The sequence below is a fragment of the Mesocricetus auratus genome, unplaced genomic scaffold (genome assembly GCF_017639785.1).
Source record: "Mesocricetus auratus isolate SY011 unplaced genomic scaffold, BCM_Maur_2.0 Super-Scaffold_100007, whole genome shotgun sequence".
In the NCBI taxonomy this organism is placed as follows: Eukaryota; Metazoa; Chordata; class Mammalia; order Rodentia; family Cricetidae; genus Mesocricetus; species Mesocricetus auratus.
Genome location: NW_024429191.1, coordinates 69,967,006 through 69,990,932, shown reverse-complemented (window position 1 = coordinate 69,990,932; position 23,927 = coordinate 69,967,006).

The following is a 23,927-nucleotide window of genomic DNA, read 5'->3' as shown; positions in this document are numbered from 1 at the left end:
AGCTATACTGAGTCCTGTCTGTTATATATGACTTCTAAAGGTTCAGAAGCTCATATTCTCTATTGAGGCTGAGAAAGTAATGTTCTCACCAATAGACCCTTCATGCTCATGTACTATTTGAAATGCTTGCCTATGCTTGCTAAAGTATGTGTCAGACTCCTAGGTATTATTTAAAGAACAAAAATTCTAAACAGAGTTAAACAGTACATGTTAAGTCTTTCATCACTATGACTTACACATAAGGTCCAGCAAGTACTGGATAAGTCACAGTAAACTGGTATTAATGATTATTTGAGTATACATACTAATATCCTTGAGAAATGCCAGGTTCACTCTTATAAACAGCTCAAATATTAAAAAGATATTATCTGCTACTATAAAATAATGGAAATTCTGTCAATTTTCAAATAGTTTCTTGAGAGCTTTAATGAGCATATCTCCTCCACAACTCCTGATGTGGCTGCCTGGAACCATCTTCAAGAACACTGATGTTCCCTTGTGTTACTCAAGAGCATAGATGAGATTTAGGTTGGGGAAGCTTTCATTAAAATTTCATATCACTACTCTCTAGCTCATGGAACTTGCATAATACCTTCTTGCATATGAATTATGCATGTCAGTTTCTATACTAACCCTATTTTATATTTAGTCTTGAAGCTTATTTATAGGTAGGTTACCATAAACTCATGCTATAAGTATATTAAAAGAAGTGCACCCTGCCTCTGATTGAAAATAACAAAACTGTCTTATGGAGATTTGACTTTATATGCATTTATATGTAACCAAATTCACCAACAAATCTTTCAATCAAAAAGTGAAGATATTTGGAGACACAGGCTGAGGATCAATTGAAATCCCTAGTGCACACAGTCTTCTGACGCTCTAAATTAAACCATAAGAACATGGGCTTAATTTGTGAAAACAAAGTGTTTCAAGTGATTGGAAATATTGACTGTTTATGTACAGTTAGGTCAAGATATCACATATACAGCCTTAAACATGTTTAATTTTATTTGCCACAAATACCTCCATAAAATAGAAAAGTACAATTTAAACATTGAAAAATATAAAATGGTAAAAACCAGTTTTAATCTTCAGAGCCAGACTGAAGGAATTTAAAATTAAAATGTACTTGTGACCAAGTTCTCTTTATGTATTCTTTCATCTCACTAAGCTGCTGAAATGTTCATTTGGGAAGAGCAAACCTACACTACATTCCACGGAAAGACTTACAAACTCAGCATGAGATTCTTTACAGGAAGTGATAGACAGGAAACTTCCCAGCAAAGATTCAAAGATTTTGAATCCCCGTCCAGTGAAAATGGTTGCAAGCTTCCATCAGCTCTCTCCCTTTACAGTCACACACAGGATATTTGTTGTGGCTCCAGTATTAAGTGGTGATGATGTGTGTGCTGTGTTGTCTACAAAGAAGCTCATTTGATGCGTGGTGTCCCAGATTTTAACTGTGGTTGGTTTATCCACTCACCTTCACGTAGGACATACTAAACTCCCACAGTTCCACATGAAAAGCTCATGATCAGTACAAAACACATTTCACAGGTAGGGCAGAGTGCAACCCTACTCTCAGTTCCAAACAGCAATCCTTCTCAAGCCCAAGTTCCCAGAAGCCATCCAAGGTCTGGCCTTGCATGCAGACCTACTTGTATTACTCACTTTTGTGCAAAAGCTTCACTGGGCAAAGATTTGTTCTTATATATACACAGTTTGTCATATCCCTTATCTTCATCTTAATGATATAAACTGTATTCAAATATGACCTTAGATGTGTTTCACAGGCCAGGCGGTGGTGGTGCAAGCCTTTAAGGTGAATCTCTGTGAGTTCGAGACCAGCCTAGTCTACAAGTGCTAGTTCCAGGACAGCCTACAAAGCCACAGATAAACCTTGTCTCGAAAAACAAACAAACAAGCAACAAAAAAGTGCTTCACAGTAACACAGTCTTACACAGAATTCTCACTGATAGAGAGTCAATGAATATATTTAGCTTTAGAACATGGATGTGAAATGAATTGAAACAACTAACAAGTGATGAAATTTTATTTTTAATTTTAACATTATTATTATGAGAGGTTCTAGGATATCTAAGGGTGGCTTCAAATTTTCTAAACAGACAAGAATGATCCTGTTCTCCAGATCCACCTGCCTCTAGCTCCCAAGCACAGTCTACTGATTTTTAATGATAGGTTATATAAAACTCTTCTTACAAACTCCACCCTTGTATGTACACCCTACTACCTTGAATACCTATCAATGTCTATTCTCAATATGTTTGTTACTTTTGTGTTGAGCAATTATCCAAATCAACATAGGTGAATATGTAGTAGTATAGTATTATGGAAGGGAGAGGAAACAAGAAAGACTGACTAGGAAAGAAAAAATCTCAAGCTACTATATAATCTATTATGCTGAATTCCTACATCTTTTATAGTGTTTTCACTTGTCATCTAAAAATCAGTCCTCAGTGTCTTGGAAAAGTAAGTTGAAATCCTAGTTCTAGTTTTACTTTAAACATTTATATTGGCACTGACCCTTTAACCACCATCTTGCACTCAGGGATTGAGTATAGACAAGAGGCAAGGGAGGCTGTTTGCTCTTTGTTTCTGTTTTATTCCACGTGTCCCAAATTTAAACTAAGAGAAATGAATGTTTCTCAGCAAAGAATGAAGACTACTTTGCCAAGAGGTTTAGAAAATCTCACTGGAGTTACATAGTTTCTTGACAACCTCCTTCTAAGATTCTCTGTAAAATCTCTTCCATTGCATTATAGGGCTTGAAGCAGGGGAATTTCCAAATCTCCCATCCAGACTGTTTACTTAATACTTACAAGTGCCTCACAGCCTCAAAAGTCTCAGCTGTGTAGAAGTATTTATAAAGTTGGGCCATTGAAAGCAGTCTGCTTTCACAATCCCTAAATTTCCTTTTATCTAGAGAAATGTAGGCTAGACCTCAGTGTAATATATATAATATTTTGCTACATTGGGATGTCAATGCCATTTTTTAATGTTCTGATTATACTGATAATGAAGGAAAACCTGGGAATGATATACCCACAGTGACTTCCTTGTGTAGTTTAATTTCAGTTGTCTACTAACAACATCAAATTTAACCCCTCTTAAAGTGGACAAATGGTCTCCATGTTCTATTTTCCTATGAGTACAGAGGCACCAATAAAAGTCCAGCTGCCATGCTATCTGGTTAAGGACTGGCTCTAATACACAAATCATTGGAAACCCCTTTAGAGTTTACAATCAATGTCACTACCAACTTCATGTTTTGATCTTATCTAGTTGACTCACTGTTCTTGGTTGCTGTTCCTGTTTGCCATATTTTACACAGCAAATTATAAGACCTCTTAGGATAATAACTGTGTATCTGCTGCCCTTCATATCAATTTAGACTACCCTGAAGTCTGTATGATTTTGATGAGAAAAAAGGAGAGAAATGGGAATGACTATCACTGTCTATAATTTATTAACATCATTTCATTGAACTTCTCAGTCAGAGAGAGATGCATTCACTCATAAAACAATCTTCTTGTAAATTAATATTTTATTAATTTTTTGAAATTTCATGCATGCATACAATATATTTAATCAAATCACTTCTGTTACCTCTTGACAACTCCCACTAGGACCTACCAACCCATCTGCCCCTCAACTTCTAGTCCTCTTTACAATGATAAACTTATAAGCAACATCAGCAACATCAATCAACTCATCATTGTCATCAATCATCTTATCATCATCATCATCATCACCATAGCTATCAACATCCATAGTACCCTCTGAAACCAATTAGTACTGATCATGTGAAAAATGGGTGTTCAACCATCCAGTGGCACATGAGCAACCTACAAGTAACCACATAACCAAGAAAACGTGAGTCACCTTCCTTCATTAGCCATCAACTGCTTTAAACTCCTCCACTTGAAGAGGCCAGGCTTTGGTAGCTCTTGTTATCCATGCTGGAATTTTGACTGGCTTTATCTTGTGCACATCTTCTGTAAGCAGCAGTTGTGTTAGTTGCTGTGTAAATCTGCTATCTCATGTCAAGAAGATAGCATCCTCCAGCTTTTACCTTCCACCCACACTTTCACAATGTTCCTTAAGCCTTGTCATTGAATATTTTTTAAAGTCATGAATATTCATGAAGATTAATATTCAAAGAATGTTAGCACAGGAGGTGAAAAATGTTTTACATTTGTGGATGACTGTGCTAGAGGAATGGTTGGGAGCCCACCTTCATAGATACTTGATAGATGATTTATTGATACCATTAAATGGCATATAAATAGGGTGAAATTTGATCACATATGCCGTGGCAATCTAAATAAATGTTGATTGTATTTAATATGGCACCCATGCTTTTAAATGACAATAGAAGATAATATGGGGTGTTTGGCTCAAAAAAAGGAAAAAAGCAAGATGGCAGGTGAGACAATGTCAAAGTCATTGCATTCTACAGACAGCAACGCCCACATCCCCTATATCTTCCTGGAGCAGTATCTGGAAATTTCTGAAAAATGCAAGATATTAGCACCCACCAAATTCTGAATGCATATGTCAGTCACTCAATACCTGCTGAATAAAAATGTTACTTTGGAATTTAGGGAAAAAGACAATATTCAAGATTCATTATGTTTACTCAAACTCTAGGCTGTTTGTCAATAGACTCTTGGACGAGAAGGCCAATACTCTGAGGGCATGAGATAGACAGCAAAAAAGTGAAGAAACAAGAAAGGAGAAATGTGTAAAGTAGGTTTATCATGAAACTGAGCAGAAACAGGATATTTGAACTGTCCACATAAAAAAATCACTTCATAACTATTACCTATTATAATACTTCTACTCAACATTTGCTCTAGAATATCCTAATACATAAATTCAAGGTGTTAACTAAGATTTATTTTATTTGTTTGAAGAAGTAATATAAGTTTGTATCTGAAAGTCTTCACAGCTTATATATTTGTAAAGGGAGAATATTTTCATAGTCTAGAATAGAGTCATTATTAATCTTTGCATATTTTAGTCACTTCTTGCTATATATTGCAGAATCCTATATACTACAAAAATACTTAAACTTAAATTGGGCAGTAATCAAGTATTGTCTAGATTTAGGAAGCTATAAGAAATAAGCTCATGTTTGTATTGTGTTGTACCAGACAGATATCAAAATGTTTGTTTTGCTTTCCCCACATGTCTCCTTTCCCCCAAAGAACTCTGTTATCCTGTATTATAGTCATATAAATGATGTGGCACTTTGATGTGTGTCTAGAGCCATTCAGAGAAGAGGAAATTTTGTTCATTCTCAGGGGATTTATGGAGATAACACAGTGTGGTTGCTTCAAAGATCCCAGGACCACTGACGATCTGCTAGTGCACAGCCATTCAAGCACAGTTCAGGAACACTTTTGAGAGACATTCTAGAGACCTGAATACAACTTGATGAGAAGCTAAATTTTGTATTGTTGATGTAAAACAAACAAAGCACCCATTGACAGTTATGTGCTTGCCTGATACATTTTTGTGACAGAATGCACAAGACCTGCCCTTCAAGCCAAAGTACTAGCACCAAAGAGGAGAGGTAGACATAAAGTCCCAACCATAACCAATATGCTATTTGCAATTGAGACCTTCTGAAAAGAGAAAGCTTGTTTTCTCCAATAGATGTCTCTTAAGTTTTAATATGCTTAATCAAGATCTACTCAGCTGTGGATGTCTTCTTCCCTTAAAGAATAACCTCCTTCCATTCTTCAACTTCTGTTTGATACATATATTCTACTATTATTTCTTTATATATTTAATGTGTATTTCCTTTGTTCATACCACCTATAATTTAGTTTCTATGAGGATTGCAAAAGTTACTATTTTGCTATAGACAAGTATTTCAGAATACTGTTTGATGTACTACACATTGTAGACTATATGTTGAATTAACAAACTTAAAATTTAAACAAGTAAAATGAATATGTTTATTTTGCTATGGCACAGCTATATATATATATATATATATATATATATATATATATATATATATATGTCTGTGTGTGTGTGTGTGTACCTTTGCTTAAATTTTGTGCAGACTGCTGTTCAATCTTCAGCTAAGCCCTTTTGTCTTAATTCCATGATGGGAGATGCCATTCTGTAAATCTGTCTCTCTTATTGGTTGCTGAATAAAGCATTGTTGGCTAATAGGGAAGCAAGACAGGTGGGACTAGGAGTCAAGGAGGATTCTGGGAAAGAGTGGCAGAGACACACACCATGTAGGCTGCCTGAGGAATAAGAGGTCCAGGCCCTTTTCTCTGATAAGAGAAACACTTAGATTAACAATTATGGGTTAAATACTTAAGTCAGAGCTAGTCAGTAAGAAACCAAGCAAACAGCCAACAGCTCTATAATTAATATTGTGACCTGTGTGTTATTTGGGGGTTCAAACAGTGCGGCAGGGCCCAGGTGACTAGCGGGAAAAACTACACTCTACTACTATTTTCATGGCATGTTTTATTTTCATCCTTTACTTATAGCACTAATATAACTGTTTGTGGAAGGTAGAAAGTTTATTGTTGTTTCTGATAAATAAAATCTATTATTACTTAGTCATCATTTACACAAACTTTGGGATTGCAATTCTAAACAGTAAAAAAGTAAAAAAAATTCCTCCAATGTCTCAGAAAAACAAAATTTGAATATTCATTTTATGGAATCAAGAAACACCTAGAATATAAATTGTTCCCAGAGGCAACATACAGCTTTTATAAAATAACATTTTTTCTCAATATATGTTTTTATTTAAATTAGAAATGTGAATGTTTCACATGTCAGTCCCAGCTCCCTCTCCCACCTCTCCTCCTTTGTCTCTCCACCAGCCCCCCAGCCCCCACCCAATCCCCACATCATTCCCCAGGGAGGGTGAGACCTTCCTTGGGGGGAACTCTAAAGTCTGTCATTTCATCCTGGGCAGGACCTAGGTACTTCCCCATGTGTCCAGGCTGAGAGAGCATCCCTCTATTTGGAATGGGCTCCCAAAACTCATTCATAAACCATGATGAACACTGATCTACTATCCAAGGCACCAATGATTTCTGTGGCCTTCTCCCTGGCACTACATTCATGGAGTCTGGATCAGTCCCCTGTTGGCCTCTTAGCCATCAGTCTGGGATTCAAGAACTCCCCCTTATCCAGTCAGCTGTCTTTGTGGGTTTCTTCATCATGGTCTTGACCCCTTTGTTCATCACTCCTCCATCTCTGTCACTAGGTTCCAGGAGTTCAGTTCAGTGTTTAGCTGTGGGTATCTGTCTCTGTTTCCATCAGTCCCTGGATGAATGTTCTAGGATGGCATATAGGATAGTCATCAACCCTATCATCAAGGAGGGGCTATTAGTGTAGTCTCTCCACTATTGTTTCCCAGAGAAGTGGAGTGAGGCAAGATCTTCTGAGCACATTGGGAACATAGAGGGAGGGGAGAGGGAACCAAGAAAAAGAGAGGTGGATAAGAGGAGATGAGAAGAAGGCATGGGGGAGGAGGAAGGTTGAGTCAAGGTAATAATAGAGGAGAGCAGGACAAGAGATACCATAATAGATCGAGTCATTATAGGCTTGAAGAGAGAGCTGACACTAGTGAGATTTCCAGAGATCTACAAGGATAACACCAACTGGCAAACTAAAATAACATTTTTATTAGAACATGGTTAGATCATTTCTCTCCATTCCCTTTCCTTTCTTCATCTGCTTCCATAGTTGTCCCCACTCGTTCCCAACTGTGGTGTATGGGTGCATGTGTGCATGTGCATGTCTATGTGTGCACGCATGTGTGCACATAGGGATGACCACTTGATATTAGATAATTAACTGGGGGACTGATCCTCCATAGTGGAAGACAACTTATACCACTATCAACATCTCTCAGTATCTTGTAGTTATTTTTCCAGGGCTGGGGCCTGATGAGTTTTCGCTCTTCCATGTTGTCATGTCTCTTGGTGCTATCATTGACAAGGTCCTGCCTGGACAGCCATATTGTTGAGGTAACATGAGTGAGGCTTCCTTGACATTTCTAGGAGATATAATCTCATAGCAGATACCTGGTCTTCTGGCTCTTGGAATTGTTCTACTCCATTTTCTTCAATGTTGTTCTCTGAGCTTCGGTGCAGGAGTTGTGTTATAGATGTAGCCTTTGTGAGAAGATACCCCATTAACAGTTTTTCTCTTCATTTTGATTGATAGTAGTTTTTATATAATGGTTTCTGTCTGTTGCGAAGAGAGGCTTCATTGGTGAGTATTGGGAGCTACACTGATATGTGTGTATAAGGATAGGTATTTTGAATTCAGTTAGGAATTATGCTGGTTTAGCAAAGTGTCAGAAGTAGGATCTCCTCTAGGATGGCCTCACTAGCCCTGGGTATTTGACTAGATTTCTAGTACCAGTCATTATTTCCCTTCCAATGGGCAGGGATTAAGCACAATTAAACAGCTGTTGTTTACCAGTAGGATATGAGTTGTCACTATTTCACCTTTGAGGATCTTTTAGTACCCTACTAAAGATGAATCATCAGTTCATAAGAGCAAAATATACAGTTTTCACCACTCTCTAAGATGAGAGCTGTGGGGATTTATAGATACTATCTACCCAGATGGAAAATGTCTTTTCTGTACCTTGTTTCTTAAAAGATATCATCAGAAATAGGTATGCTCTTCTTCTTTGATCTTAGGTATGCTGCAGGTTTGTAAGTTTATATGTGGTCTTCCATACAAATGGAAATATGCTTATAATGAACCAAATTAACCAGATCTACAAAATTGTTTGTCATTATTGCTAACACAATTTGAGTCTCCATTAAAAGTGGCACATATAAAAATGAAGGAACCATGAAAGTTATGGTTAGACATTAAGTATTGTCTTTTAACATTTGTTGTCTCATTTTCAGTCTCCTTTGCTGTTGGTAATCCAAATATCCACGTCAGACATTTCAGTATATTTTATCTACAAATTTTGGATTCTGTGTTTGAGTTTTTTTCTCACCCTTTAGAAAAATAATCATAAGGCGTGATGAGCAAATTGGCAAAGAATGGGCTGGCAAAAGCAGCAGAGACAGCTGATCTGAACAGGGAGAGCTCTTGGACCCCAGACTGACAGTGGGAAGGCCAGCATGGGACTGATCTGGACCCCCAAAATGTGAGTGTCAGCGAGAAGGCCTGGGAAACCTATGGGGCCCTGAGCTGTGAATCAGTGTCTATCCCTGGTATACAAACAGTCTTCGTGTGCCTATAGCACAAAGAGGGATGCTCTCTCAGCCTGGACTCTTAGGGGAGTGCCTGGACCCTACCCAGAGTAAAATGACAGACTCTAGATATCCCCTATGTGGAAGGATTTGGCAACAGGGTGGGAGGGTGGGGGGGAAGGGGAGTGCGGGAGGAGGGGAGGGAGAGGGAACTGGGATTGACATGTAAAACAAGCTATTTAAAATTAAAATAAAAAATGATAAAAAAGACCATGCCAAAAAAAAGGAAAAATAATCATAAAACATAAGCTGCATTTGTATATACTTGTATTAACCACTTTATTAATTGACTTTGAATTATAATATCTCTGTGTGTACATTTATTTTTGTATATCTTTTTAACTTTTTAATTTATTCTTTGGAAATTTTATTCAAATGTGTTTTAATCATAATTACATCTACCTCTAAATTCTTGCAAATCTATGTTCCTTCCCTACCTGCCCAACTTTGGAACCTTTTAAAAAAGAATTAAGTTCAGTTTGTTCTATACTATACTGTTGGATATACAACATTCACTGGACCACAGTTAACCCATGAAGACCTATATTCTTAAAAATATATATACTGATTCTCTTTCTTCAAATAACTATCAATTGTCTCTAGCTCCTTACCTCTGTTCTCCATGCTGGACTTTTGCTGACCTGAGCCTCCACAGGTCTTTCACATGCTGTCTCCACTTCAATGAATTCATATGTGCAACTGCCCTGTTGTGTCCAGAAAACACTGTTTCCTTGTAGTTATCTAGAGCTTGCGGCTCTTATATTCTTATTCTCTGTCTTCTACTATTATCCCTAAGCATTAGGAGGGGCATGTGATATAGATGTCCCATTTAAGGCTGAAAATTCCATAGTTTCTTATTCCCTGCATTTTGAAAGGTAATGAATCCCCATCTTAATCATCATATTACCAAAAGAAGCTTCTCTGATGAGGGTTGATGGATGCACTAATCTATGGATCAGGACTTAGCTTAATACTATGTTTACTAAGCAGAGCAATAAGAGTAGTCTCTTATAGACTACTGCCTGTCTATACACAGCTTATTGGCTGAAATAATAATGCCAGGTATGTTTTCAACTGTAGCTGAAGAAATCATATACTTGAGTCATAGAACATGAAAAATCAAGTTAGAACTAATTTGGCCTAGAAGGTCCACCTTGGCTAGCTAGATTTTGTGTTGGGAGATGCTACGCATGCTGGCAGAGGAGAAAAAGAATCACCTATCTTATTCAGTTATGAACCATGCCAGCAAAAACAATAATCATACTGTCAATAAATGGCTAGTATTGCAATAGTACCACATTGCATGGTAGTGCCACATTGCATTGTCATGGTAGAAGCCAACCACTTTCTAACTGGATTTAATGCCCCCTTCAAAGTGCTTGTGAGTAGAGGGAGATATTTAAGTATGTTATATGCTGCCTATATCTGCCTTTTTCCCAGAGTTGTAAAAGTTATTTCAGAATACCTGCATTTATATGCACTTATTTTCATGTAACCAGTTTTGGCTATACTTTCAAAAGGTTTTGTTTGTTTGTTTGTTTTTATTTTGGGGGTGCTGTATAAAACTGGAACTGTTCTTCTTTGATCATACACCCTTGTCTTTAATCATAATGCCTAGAAAACTAATGAATTCAATGGGAAGAACTAGCAAATAAGGGCAGATTTATTCTACCATTGAGTCTCCCAATAATTCCAATTTGTCACATAAACCCAAATGGAGCTCTTAATATTAATTGTATATTGTTCAGAAGATGGAGCAGTTGATATAGTGTTTGCATTTTAAGCATGAAAACCTGAGTTCCATCCTCAGATTACTGCTATATGGTAATATATTGATTATGATTTAATAAAGCCACTGGAGATCAAAAGTCGAAGCGAGCCACAGCCATAGAGCCAGGCAGTGGAGATACAAACCTTTAATCATAGACCTCCTGAGATAAAAGCAGATGATTTCTGTTAGTTGAAGGCCACGCTGAGCTGCACGAAATTGATCAGCACAGAGATCACACACCTTTAATCCCAGCACTAGGGACGTGGATATAGGAGAGGCATAACTGGGCAGAGTGAGGAATATAAGGCAGAAGGAGACATGAAATCAGAGGATTGCAGTGTAAGGTTTGGTAGAAAGCACTGTACTTTGAGGATTCCTGGAGACAGATCACCATTTTGGCCTGAGGTAGAGTTAAAAGTTAGTGGCTGGCTGCTTTGCTTTTCTTATTTTCATTTTGAACCACATTATTTGTCTCTGGGTTTTTATTATTTCTTTCATACTCTTACACACACACACACACACCCAAACCAGTGGGATTAAGGGTGTGTGTTTATAATCCTAACAGTGGTTATCCAGAGACTCCTAGACTAGCCTACTCAGCAACTTCCAGGCCAAGGAGAGACTATTTTTTTGATTAATTCATTTTATGTTTTCCCATAGGGTAAGGCCTCCCATTGGTAGTCAATAAAGCCTGGCACATTAAGTTAAGCCAGGACTAAGGCCCTCCCTCTGCATTAAGGCTGAGCACAGTGTCCTACCATAGTAAATGTGCTCCAAAATTCGCTCATGCACCAGGGAAAAATCTTGCTCCAACTGCCAGGAGCCCCTCAGATAGCACAACTGTCTCCCACATGCAGAGGGCCTACTTCGGTCCCATAGCGTCTCCACAGCTGTCAGTCTATATTTCATGAGATCAGCTGTCTGTAGATTTCTCCATCATGATCTTGACCTTCCTGGCTCATGTATTCTCCCCTCCCTCTGTTCAGCTGAATTCCCAGAGCTCAACCTGGTACTTGGTTGTGGATCTCTGCACCTGCTTCCCTCAGTTACTGAATGAAGGCTCTATGATGACAGTTGGGGTATTCACCAATCTCTTTACAGGGGAAGGCCAGTTCAGGTACCATTTCCATTATTGCTAGGATTTTTACCTGGGGTCATCCTTGTGGATTCCTGGGAATTTCCCTAGCACCAGGTTTCTCTCTAATCCCATAATGACTTTCTCTATTAAGATATCTCTTTTACTGCTCTTCCACTCCATCCCTCCCTCAATTCAAGCATCCTGTTCCCTCATGTTCTCATTCCCCATCCCCTCTTTCTACTGTCCTCCATCATCCCCAGCTTGGCCAGGAGATCTTATCTAATTCCTCTTCCTAGGGCAATTCATGTGTCTCTCTGAGGGTTCTATTTGTTACCTAGCTTCTCTGGACCTGTTGATTGTAGCCTGGTTATCATTTGTTTTACAATCGAGTATTCACTTATGAGTGAGTGAGTACATACCTTGTTTGTCTTTCTGAGTTTAGGTTACCTCACTCAGAATGGTTTTAGCCAGAATCTGAAAATAACCTATATGTCCCTCAACAATAAAATAGATAAAGAAAATGTGGTATATTTACACAATGGAGTATTACTCAGTTGTAAAAAATAATGACATCAGGAAATTCGCAGGAAAATGGAAAGACCATTAAAAAATAGAGTGAGTGCCTCTTGAATGATGCTGAAAGTTGTTCTCTATTCTCCACTGATGTTTGCACATGAGTTATTGAATACACATACACACACTCACATACATGTAAGAAATCTATTTTAATACTAGGGTCTAGAGAGGTAATTCAGTAATTATGAGCATATGCTGCTCTTACAGTGGACTTGGTTTTGATATCCATCATTTTAATAATTCACAATCAACAGATCCAGTGTGATCTGCTGCCTCTGATGACATCAGACATTTAAAGTCATATTTATATACCAACATACATGTACACACAAATTTAAATTAATATATATTTAAAACAATTATAATTTTTCAGCTTATTCTCTCTGTTTCCATTACATTATTTGCCCATTTCCCATCATATGATCATTCTGCCAAAGACATGTACAGAACTTTTTGAAGATGGAGTTTGTGTCCTGTTCAATCCTGCAGTTGTCTTGTCCCAAATAAACATTAATTATAAACTTACATTAATTATAAACTGGCCCATGGCTCAGGCTTCTTATTGGCTAGCTCTCTCTTAATTATAGACCCATTTCTATTAACCTGTGTAGCTCCATGTGGGCTTGGGTTATTGGTGATGCCTCGGTCTCTTTCTTCATTTGCAGCTAGATGGCCTCTCCCTAGTGACCCTTCACCTGCACACCCGTTCCCACAATTCTCCTAGGCTGGTAGCCCCAGATATCCTACCTGCCTGACTACATCCTGCCTGTCCATTGGCCAAAATAACTTTGTTCACCAACCAACAGAGAAACATATAATCACAGCATACAGAAGAACTTTCCCCACCAACTTTGCTTTCTAAAATATTTTAAAATATTTAATGATGTGTGTATGTCTGTGTCTCTGTGTGGATATATTCTGATGAAAGACCAGAAGATTGTTTCAAATATCCAGAAACTACATGTTTTGAGTTGTACGATGGTGGATGCTCTGAACTAAACTCAGGTTTTCTGCAAGATCATTAACTGCTCTTATATGGTAAGCCATCTCTCAGGGTCCAACCATTTTCAATTTTATATATATTGACTTTATGACAAAATTAAAAATGTATGCCTTTTAGGATAATTGATACCAAAACATAGAAGAAGGAAAACCAACTCTGTGTTAGGGCATGATGCTAAAAGAACATTTTCCATTGCTACATACATATTAGAATCCTTAACCAGCTGAGTGAAGAGTTTTTTAAAGTGAGTGACGCAGTTGAGTACATGAATCTGGAATATCAGAGTACATAATCTAGAAACAATCACAATAAAACAAAACAAAATAAATGAGTAGCACCAAAATGCATATATCAGATTTACACTTTAGAAAAAATTAGATTTCCCAGTATTATCTTAGTATTAAAGGGTTTGTTCATTTCCAACTCATTCATTTGTAGGAACAATTGCCAGGCTCAGACTTTTAAAAAGTTGCTATGATCCACAGGGAATTGAATGATTAATGCTGAATCAATACCACTACCAAGGAGTCTACCTGATTTATCTTGCAGTCAACACAGGAAAACCATTTGGATGTTATGACTCAGCAGTTGTCAGGATGTAAAAACTCTCACAAAATAATTTTAAGGTCAGGATACACTTTGCTGACTCTGCAAAAGTAGCTTAAGGAGAAATTGTGAGATTGAGTTTGCCCAAGGATGTGCTTCAAATGTACCACATATATTCTTCTCTCTCTCTCTCTCTCTCTCTCTCTCTCTCTCTCTCTCTCTCTCTCTCTCTCTCTCTCTCTCTCTCTCTCTCTCTCTCTCTCTCTCTCTCTCTCTCTCTCTCTCTCTCTCTCTCTCTCTCTCTCTCTCTCTCTCCCATATTACCAGTGTTACAGAGCACAGTGTGTGGTGCAATCAACAATAAGTAAGAAAAAAAAATCCATGTCTTTGAATACTGTATGTGACAAGATAAGGAATATTTTACCAAACCTTGCCTAGAAGGTATTTGAGTTGTGGAATGAAGAAAGAAGAGTACTGCAGACATTCAGTCATTTACAACTCACAACTACACTAGAAAACATATTTCTCAAACAAGGTTTCTCTTCTTACGATAAAGGTATTTGTTAAAATATTTTTATTAACAGATTATTTAGGCAATTGTAATATAAAATAAAATATACAGGCTGCAAAATACCTTATTGTTATGGAAAACTGCATATAGTCTTTAATGAATTTTTCAGAGGTTTGACCTATAGAATTTGGCCTTATAACAATGAAGATTCTATGTAACTTGACTGATGTAATTATTTGCACTCCATTCTCCCATACATATGCTCTCTGCCATTTCACTATAACTTCTGTGTAGAGAATTCCTCTTCACAGTTTAATTAAGTATAGATGCCACCTTCTCCTTTGAGAAGCCTTTCTTGATTGGCTTATAGAAGACATTTTAATTGCAAAAATTAACAAAAGGAAAAAATGCAGAATATATTCTAGTGACTTACGCGTAAGAATGTGTTCCATAATTTAGTATGTTAGATATTTAGGATCTAACATATTGGTAGACACAATAGAGGTGCTGTAAATATTTGTTGGCTAACTAAGAATCCTTCTTGGCATTGATCCCTTCCTGTAAAAAAGTACCTATTTTTTCTCTCAAAATATCTTTTGTAAGTCAACACTGGTTGCATGAAAAGGGAAATCCCAGTATAAATTAAATCCAACCACAAGAAGGAAGTAATTTATGCAACAGACACCAAGAATTTGAAATACAAAAACAGTGGGAAACCTGGTTTTAGAAATAATATTAGAATCCCAAGTTACTGCATGTCTTTGCCTTTCTGATCTAGTGCTTACTAAGTCAGCTGTATTTTCAGAGAAAAATCTCTGGGTGTGGGAAACATGGCTTCCAGAAGCTGTAGGCTGATAACCAATCACCTTTGCAACCCAGGGAAGAGTTTCCCATGATCAAGTGACTACAATCTCATACAATTCACAGGAGGACACTTCTAATCATGACTCCATCTTACAAAAACAGAATCAGAATAAGAACAGGAAGAGGAGGGGGTAAAGAGAAAAAGAGGAGGATGAGGAGGAGGAGGAGGAAGAAGAAGAAGAACAAGAACAAGAACAAGAACAAGAAGAACAAGAAGAAGAAGATGACGATGACTATGGTGACATAAGGAGATGACCCCACAAGAATCCACAACTACTACAGTGTATGTTCTATTCCTTGCTCAAACATCATAATGAAATACATATTAAAAACCTTTTCAATAAATTGCAAACAAAGAAAGCCAAAGGTAATATGAAACCATAGTGAGACATAGTTGAAAATATGAAATTAAACCACCACCATCTTAAATGTTATATTTGAGCCTTCTATTCTTTCTGTATCTCTCCTCCCCCTCCCACTTGCTCCTCCTACCTCTCCCCTCTATCTCATTAGTATTTAAAGAAAAGAAAATAGTAAATATCTGGACAATTACTTTCTCAGCTCAGAGAAGATTCTGGTGGAAATTAATGTGTGAGGCATACTTGAAGCTCACCACTATCAGCTACAGAGATTTTAGAATCACAGTGTGCTTTAGGGCCCCTAATAATCTATTTGCCCTATATCATCTATATAAACACATAGTTGTATATCACACAGTGACATTTGAATCAACAATGGAATTCATGCACATTGATTTCATAGATTATGATGTAGCTCAAAACTTCCTATCACCTGGTGTCTCAGGATTCATAGCCCAGTACCCTATTCACATGGTTATGTTGATATTCATGTAACCATATTTACTTTCAGTTCATTAATGGTCTTCCTAGGGATCTTCCAGAGGAAGGTAGTATTATCAGAAGAGATGGCAGCTCCATTCATGTTATTGTTGAATATTTTCCATTGAGATATCGGTAATTCTGGAATGTCTGACTCTATGTGGGCTGAAGTTAATATGTGTGATTTGGGAGAATAAGTTAATGAAATAAGTCTAAGAATAAAAAGTAAATGAAAGACTTCCAAAGTCAGAATACTCTGAAGGTCAATGATAAAGCTTGTTCTCAACATGGACAATACACTGGGTTTGTCTTGAACACTAAAAAAATATCCTATTAGAAAAAAAGAAATATTTGGAAAATAAGAATATGGAGAACAATTCTCCATATTCTACAGCTGTACCAATTCTACAGCTGTACCAATTCTACAGCTGTACCACATATTTCTTTTAAGCCGCATGGTTTTACAAAGTTTGAAGCAAATAAGAAAATTAGGGAGTTAAAAATATTATAGTAAACTAAAGTGAATTTATTGCTGAAGATTGAACATGTTATAAAACAAATTTAGTGCAGTCTGAGAATGCAGTTTTTGTAAAATCTTTGGCAGTGAACTACATGTAATGGTCATGCATGATTACCATCCCAGCACTCAAGAAGCAGAGAGGGGATTAACTAAATTTAGAGGCCAGGCTGGGATACATAGTAAGTTTTAGTTAAGCCTGGACTACATAGACAGATCTGTCTTAAAAGCAAGCCAGAGTAAACTGGAGTAGTAGACCATACAAGAACAGAACAGACACAAACTGAACAGAATTAAGTCTACTGCCATAAACAGTAGTAATGAACACTTGACATTCTATGTTTTACTCATCAAAAGAAACCAGGAGTCCAGCAGTCTCCATGGAAAGCTTCTGTATAGAATACCACTCTTTATCCTCTTTATAATTGTATCCCTTTGTGCAGTTCTGTGGATTAAAGCTGGTGACTTATGCATGATAGACAAGTGCTCCATCACTGAGCAATATCCCTTACCCACCCTAATTTAGCTTTTATACTATAATTTAGCATATGTGTTCCATGTTTAGGCATATTTAGACAAGAAAATGTTTGTACTGGGTTACAGTCATGGTATTCAATATGGCAATATGAGTGAATCTGAGGAACAGTGAAGTCGGGAGAAGTCTGAGGGTAACCCCTTTGGTCTGAACTGAGGTAGAGGTAAGATCTACTGACTGGACTGCTTTGCTTTTTTCATCTTCCGTTAGAAGCTTGAACCCCAATATCAGTCTCTGGATCTTTTATGTATTGTGCTACAGCTAAGAATCTTCCTTCCATTTTTTTATTTAAAGCACTTTTGCATTTTGCTTGTGTTTATCAAATTGTCAGATAGAAATTCCATTGTTTTCTATAATATGGTTATGATTTTATTCTCCCTAGTGAAATGGTCAGGCATCATACTGGCCAGCCCCTGTTATCTGGCAGAATGCACTCAGGCAGCACTATGGCCAACCCAGAGTTCCATGAGAACCAGTCTGCATGCAAGAGCAGGCACAAGAATCCTAGATCCACTCATTCACACTCAGGAGCCCAGTAAAAATACTAAGTTTGAAGCAGTAATAAGTATGCAGAAGACCTGGGTCAGACCTGAATTAGTACCCTGCTTGTTGCTTCCGTCTCTGTGAGTTCATATGAGCCTTGTTCAGTTGATTTGGAGGGCCTGTTTCTCCTGGTGTACTCCACTCCCTCTGGCTCTCACACTCTTTCTGCTTCTTCTGTTCAAAGTGCAGGTTCATTGGGAATCCATGGAAAGAAGACTCAGAGAATCCTTAAGAATAAATTTATCCTTTAGCAGAGTCCAGCCTCTAAGGACTGAATCTATTTCCCTTCTCCCAGGGCATTTTTATTTTTCTTCATATTTACACTTTAGCCAGTTGATTTCCATATGCTCAAAACAACCTGAATGAAACTTTCAAAAATACAATGCCAAGTGCAAATTCCTGATTCATCTGGTACCACATTTTTTGTTTTTTTCTGTGTTTCCAGAGCCAAGTTTTGCATAGGCTTTTTATCCTTGGGAAACTCTCAGACAAGATTCACATAGGACAACAAGAGAAACAAAGGGTATCTACTAAACAAAAGATGGATTAGGGATAGGTGCTAACACTCCAGAACTAGGTAAGGAGTAGCCCAGTGGGAATTACAGTTAAATGCTAAAACTCAGGCCAGGTGTAGCCCAGCAGGAATGCAACCATATTTTTCCTTGTGGTCCTTTGGGCTCTGAAGTGAGGGATTTGATGGAGACATTACCTTTATAGTTGTGTTCCCAAGACTGTCTCTGTGTAATGTCTGGGTGTGGGTCTCTGCATTCGTCCCTGCTTGCTGCAGGAGAAAGCTTCTCTAATGATGACAAATATGGCATTGATCCCTGAGTATAGCGGAATATCATTACAAATATGGCATTGATCTCAGAGTATGGAAGAACATCATTAGGAGTCAATCACTGATTTATCCCCAGGCTTTAGGGCTATCTGGTCTGGTTCTTGGTCAATAAGCAGTGTCAAGTATGGGTTCTGTCTCATGAAGTGTGTCTCAAGTCAAATCAGGCATTGGTTGGCTACTCCCACAATTTCTGTGTCACCATTGCCTTAGCATATCTTAGAAGTAGGATTAATTATGTAGGACAAAGTTTTGTAACTGGGTTGCTGTTTATATTTCTCTTTGGTAGCCTGCAGAGTACCTTCCCAACCAAAGACATTAGAACATAAGGGTGAAGGATCCATTTAGGTAACAGCTCAAAGTCTCCATGTGCATGTTGTCCTTAGCAATGGGGTGATCCCACATTTATTTTGCAGAGAGTAACCCATTGTCTTGGCAACAGCTTTTGTTGCATAGAGATTTCCATGTGACCTCCTTGGTCGACAACTCAATCGAAATGCTCCCCAGTTCTGCTACTGGAAGCCTCCTTTGGTGCCCAAAGGCATTCAGTTGGGACTCTTGTCTTCCCCATTATTAAGAGATCTCATTAGGAAGCTCTTTGTATATTGTGGAAGTTTCCCCTGGACTAGGTTTCCATATCACCCCTCAAATACCCCGAAGTCAAGCTATCAATTCCCACATTCTTTCCCTCCACCCTATCACACATTCCCCTTTTAACCTGAACCCCCTATAAATTCTCCAAAGTCCACCCACCACCCAGTTTCTTCCTCTATACCTAAACCTCTCTTGGTCTTCGAAGGTTAGTTATCATTTATATAACAGCTGATATCCATATATAACTGAATATGTGCCATATTTATCTTTCTGGGTCTGGGTCATCTCACTCAGAATGATTTTTTCTAGTTCTAACAATGAGCCTGCAAATTTCATGATGTCATTTATCTTAATGGTTGAATAATTCTCTATCAGCTGGAATCTCAATTTTAATCAAGAAGAATAAGCACAGTATTTATATTCTCATTTATATGAAGCAAAGTGAATTTTCCCCAGCTCTGAAATGCATACATGCAGTAGTAGCATTCTCAAAGATTGAAAAATCAAAGTAATGGGAAAAGTTTGTTTTCTACTAGTCTAATATGAAAAAAGTGATCTAGTAGCCTTGTGTGCACATCTTGGGAAGTGGATGGTATTTCTTCTTGTCATTTGATGAGTGAGGACATATCCCACTCTGAGCAGCATCAGTAGCCCTAGGAGGGTAGCCTTGGACTGCGTAAGAAATGAAAATAAACAAGGTCATGCCAGAAAATGATGGTCTCTGCTTCTAGTATTTGTCTTTTGTTTTTGTCCTGACTTTCCTAATTCTTTCATGGATGGACTGTGCTATCTGAATGTGTAAGACAAATAAATCATTTTCTCTTTTTAGTCATTTTTGGTCAGGTAAACAAAAAATATACTATTGAACTGATGAAGAAAAACATTTCAACATTCAGTGCACCTGAGAAGATGGGGAATTTAAATAGTTCAAGTTAGATGCTTCCTACTTTACCACGATGTTTTACAGCATCAAGTCTCAACAATTCCAGCTTTACTCTGCCAGCTGATATCACAACAATGGTAATTTTAAAAGAAAAGCACAGTAACACATAAAAATTTAATGAATACAATAAAATTAGGTTTCATTTTAAAACATTTACAAAAAACAACATGTATGGAAAGTATTTCATTAAAAACTACCAAAAATCAAAAACCAATGTGATCACATGCACCTTATAACCTGGTATTGTGGTAAGCAAAGCCAGGAGAATCACAGGGACTCGCTGGCCACCAATCTAGTTTTAAGTTGAATAAAAGACTCCGTTCAATGGGAAAAAATAGAGTGTTTTAGGGAGGAATGGTAGAAGCAGAACCTAGAGGATGGGGCTTGGGAGAGCAGAGGTCCAAACTTGGAGGACAGCATCACTCCTACATGGAACTCAGATAAAACCTTGTGAGTACTGGCTGGCTTTCTGAAAACTCTGCCTGCTTTTGAACAAAGGCAGACTTCAACAACTGGTCTATTCATACTTGAAGGCAGAAGACATAGTTCTATAAGAACTTCCTGAGACATTAAACTGACTGAATTCTACAGTACTGAAGATATAAAACCTGTGAGTGGTAACACCGACATTGAAAGTTCTCCCTTATTCCCCTGTGTAAGTAGAATGGGAAATATCCTTTATAGAAAAGAATTAGGGTTACAGGTACTTTCCCCCTAATATTTAGAAATAAAACCACACAAATGAAAAACGTAAAAAAAAATAAAGGATGATGTTTCTCCGGAAAAAAACTACCAAAAATCTGCTTTATGAAATTGAAGATTTTGAAGTTGGTCTTTTATTACTTTAATTAATCACAATACTGTATTTAAAGAACAATACAGAATCAAAATTCAGAAGCTGCTGTTAGATGATTTCTCCAGTAATGTCTTAAAAATGTCATCAGCAGTCAGTGTAATGGTTTAACAGATGAAAGTGTTTAACTCTAAGTCTGACAAACTGACACATCGGAATATGCATGATCGAAGAAGAAAATTAACTCTTGTAAGTTGTGAGAAATTCTCTGACCTCCACAAGTCACTGTGATACATATGTATGCATGCTTTTGTGCACACACACACACACACACTCAGAGCCTAAATATGAAATCATATTAATAGATAATGCTGAAACTTCTGGCATCATGCTGACCCCACCCCCCTACAGTGAGCGGGACACACACAGTGGAGTGGCCACTTCATCACTTTGCCACTCCATAAGGACTCAGTGTGCCTGCTCGAGCTTCCCCCTTTTAAGATTGTGCCCCTCACCCCCTTACAAGCACATCCCACCCCCACCTCCATTCCCCATCCCCTATCTCCCCCATCCATCCAGCTCTCTCTGCTCCAGTTGGCCAACACTTAACCCCCACCTCCTCCACTTTCTCTTCTCTTACCCTCTTGGACTCTTCTCGTCTCTCCCCTTCTCCCTCTCTTGCCCTATAATAAACTATATGGTTAATGTATCTTTCGTGTTCCATCTCACAAGTGTAATCGTAAACAAAAGAACAACAAATAATAGTATTAATATTATCAATGCAGAGTTAAAAGAGGTTAAAACGTATTCCAAAATAATAAATAAAAATTTTTTCTTGATGAATATAGTAATGTTAAGTGACAAACATGCATCATCATTTGAATGTGGAATGAATAAAAAATTATAATTCTGTAAAGGAAAGAGAAAACACATCCAATAACATCAAATTGTCTAAATTATGTAAGAAATCAAGCAGGCATTCTAAAAACTACTATGTTAATTTGGGGTCTTCTCAGTTACAAGATAATTACTTCAAGGAAATCTTTTTATATGACACAAAAATCATAAAATTACTTTGGCTAACATGAAAGTGATCAGAAAACATCTTTCCATAATATGGAAATGAGTATTATATAAAATTAATTTATAAATAATAATCATTATAAAATCTAGGATATGCTGCTCTCTCTTAGAAGCATTATAATTAAATTTTGTCTCATGTAATCATCATCAGAGAGGCTTTACCCAGCAACTAATAGAAGCAGATGCTGAGACCCACAGCCAAATATTAGGTGGAGCTCAGGGAATCCTGTAGAAGAGGCAGAGGAAGCATTGTAGGAGCCAGAGGGTTCAAGTAAGCAACCCAGTCTCAAACATGCAAGGATCATAGGTGCTCAGAGACTGAAACAACAATTAAGGAACCTGTATGAGACTGACCTTGGTCCTCTGCATACATGTTATAATTGTGTAGTTTACTCTTCTTGTGGAATTGCAATAAGTGGGATCAGGACTGTGTAGCCTGCTTTTGGGACTCTTTTCCTCCTACTTTGCTGTCTTGTCCAGTCTTAATAAAAAGGAATGGGCTTAGTCTTGCTGCATCTTGATATGCCATGTTTGGTTGCTATCCCTGGGAGGCCTATCATTTTCTGAATGAAGGTAATAACTGGGGGAAAGAGGTGCAGGAATAGTCTGGGAGGAGAGGAGGGAAGGGAAATTGCAGTTGGGTTGTAATATATGAAAGAATAATAAATAAATAAATGAAAATGAAAAATTTTCATGAAGCTTTTAGAAATAAGAAAATACAATGATGATGTTTTATTGATTGAAGCAGATATAGTGGATATAAAAAGCACACAATAAAAGCATTAAAAAGCACATGTAGGGGTAGAGTCTTATCTTCAAGAGAACTAAATTTCAATTCTTAGCACTTAGATGGTGGGTCATCAGAGTACCTGACACTCTCTTCCTGTCTCAGTGAACACTGCACGCACCCGGTTCACAGGAATAGATGTAGGCAAAACACCACTGCAAATAAAATAATAGAATAAAATAAATAAAGAGCACATGTATCAATTGTTTATTCATATGTGGGTACATATGCATATGAAACATGTTATGAAAAAGTCATTTTCACATACTAAGGAGTAACTCACTTAATATAACAGAGGCATTAGAGCATTCATTCAGAGAAATTTCATTTAAATAAATCCAAATGTGAAGTAGGAAATGGCTCAGAAAGGACAAAAGAGTGAACTAATTGTCGTCTAAATCACACACACACAAATAAAATAAATGTCAATATAATAAAAATAATTATATATAGTAAAAATTTTTAAGTATACACATAAGTATAAATGGAAAAAATAAAAGAATAGAATGAAAATATTAAGGTCAATATAACAAGTACAAATATATACCACATTAGAAAATAAGAAGCATAGACTGAAAGATGTGTACAATCTTTTAGAAAAATAATACAAATAGAACTCAGTATGAGAATAAGGAAAAAAATCAAGTTAACAGAAAAAAACTAAAACAAAAATAGCAATTTATATAGTATTTGTAAGTATATGATAGGGAGAATAAGAAACAACTAACCTGCAATATGAATAAGAAAGTGTGTAGCAGAGGGTTCTCCATAAATTCCATGGGATGAGTGTAAGATAACAGATATATTTTTCAA